Here is a 2,148-nt window from a genome sequence, read left to right as displayed (position 1 = left end):
ACCCCCACCCTCATAATTCTTCAGGCGTTTTTATTCCTACTTCGCCCCCTCTTTCTCCTTCTTTATCTTCTCTCCCTCTACCTTTACCTTCTTCCTCTTCCTCCTCTTCCTCTTCTTTTTTCTTCTTCTCCTCGTCCTCATCGTTCTCGTATTCTCGTATTCTCGTATTCTTTTTCTCTTCTCCTCTTTTCCTCTCCTGTCCGTCCTTCCCCTCTTTTCCCTTTACTTTTATCTTCTCCTCCTTTTCCCTCTTTTCTTCCCTTTCCTTTCCCTCCTTATTCCTCTTTCATCCTCACCCCCTTTCCCTCCTCATTTTCCTTATCAGCATTTTCTCCCTTTCTTCCAATTTCCCCTCCCTCTTTCACGTCCAATTTGCCTCACTTCCCCTTTTCCCTCCCTTTCTCTCCCTTTCCTTCCTTTCTCCCCCTTTCATCTCACTCTTTCTCGTCCAATTTCCCTCACTCCTTCTCCCCTTTCCTCCCTTCCTCCCCCTTTTCTCTCCCTCTTTCTCGTTCCCTCACCCTTTTCCATATCTTATACCCCCTCCCACCCCCGCCGCCTTTTCCCTCTCTCTTTCTCGTCCGATTCCCCTCTCCAGGCCTCCCCTCTCCCCCTACCTCCCCCCCTTACTTTTCCCATTCAGCCCCCCCCCCCCTCTTTCACAACACCGAGAGAGTCACGTGTTTCAGGATGAGCAGAGTGAAACACCTGAGTGGGGGGAGGGAGGGGGAGGGCGGAGGGAGGGAGGGAGGGGAATTTGGAGGGGGAGGGAGCGAGGGGGAGGGATGGAGGGGAATAGGGAGGGGGAGGGAGGGAAGGGGATAGGGAGGGGGAGGGAGGAGGTAGGTATGAGAAGGAGAAGGCAAGTAGGAAAAAAAGACAAGTTTGTCTAACCATTTTTGTCTATTTGGTTATGCATCTACTTGTCTGTCTGTGTGTTTGTTTATCTGCCTATCTACCGATCGATCTATTTATCTGTCTTTCTATCATTGCGTCTGTCTATCTCTCTATCTGTCCTTTCTAATCTGCTCTATCGCTTCTCTCTATCTCTCTCTTCTTCTTCTCTCTCTCTTCTTCTTCACTCTCTTCTCTCTCTCTCTCTACTCTCCTCTCTCTTCTCCTCTTCTCCTCTCTCTCTCTCTCTCTCTCTCTCTCTCTCTTTCTCTCTCTCTCTCTCTCTCTCTCTCTCTCTCTCTCTCTCTCTCTCTCTTCTCTCTCTGCAGTGTTGTGCATAAAATACTTTCCCAGCTCGCCATGGCCCACGATAGATCTCTTGTGGGCTTTCTATGGGTGCCTTATCACGTTGGGCTCGCGAATCTCCAATATTTTATCAAATGAGATAAATTATAGAGTTAGGCATGCCTGGCCTCGATACTCCAATCTCATACAGTCCAACTTAGAATGGAAAACTAAAACTGCTTATACTATTTTGTTCTTCAGTGAATGGAACAACGAAGCTATTAACATTCAGAAACAGTACTGACTGCTCCTTGGCATAGAACTCATGTACATGCACAAATTAATAAACTAATAGGGCCTAAATCCATGATTTCAGAAACGGAACTAAAAACTCATTACTTGAAATATATAGATGGCATTCTACACCCCCCTCATGGTACGCCCTCACTTATAATCTACTGTGATGCCTCCATTGGTCCTCATGGAGCAGCAGGGATTGGTGTACTAATTCCTGATATAGATCTTGAAGAAAGTGCGTGTATTTCCAACTGGACAAGCACAAGTGATGTCGATTCAGTAGCCATATATCATGCCATTGAGAAGTAATGAGCAGCAGCGGCATCTGGCTGTCTTTACTGACAGCCAAGGCTCTCTCCATAGGCTCACTGAAATTAATCCAGAAAGTATGGTAACTAAAAATATCCTTCACCAAATTTCTAAACTATCAGAACAGAACTGTCACTATACTGGATATCATATAGGAATATCTTTATGTGACAGGGTTGATCAATTAGCGAGATTAGAACTTTCTCATGACGATCCATATTATGTGGTACCGTTGTCTTTCAATCAAATGAAAAAAACGTTTTATCAGCTGCCTTCGATATTACGAGGATCAGGTATGGACCAATGAAAAGATGGAGAAAGACGGACATGCTACTATTTGGCATTACGAGAGTATTGCTAGGA

Source organism: Penaeus monodon, chromosome 42 (assembly GCF_015228065.2).
Source record: "Penaeus monodon isolate SGIC_2016 chromosome 42, NSTDA_Pmon_1, whole genome shotgun sequence".
Taxonomy (NCBI): Eukaryota; Metazoa; Arthropoda; class Malacostraca; order Decapoda; family Penaeidae; genus Penaeus; species Penaeus monodon.
Note: the sequence above shows the minus strand (reverse complement) of the source record.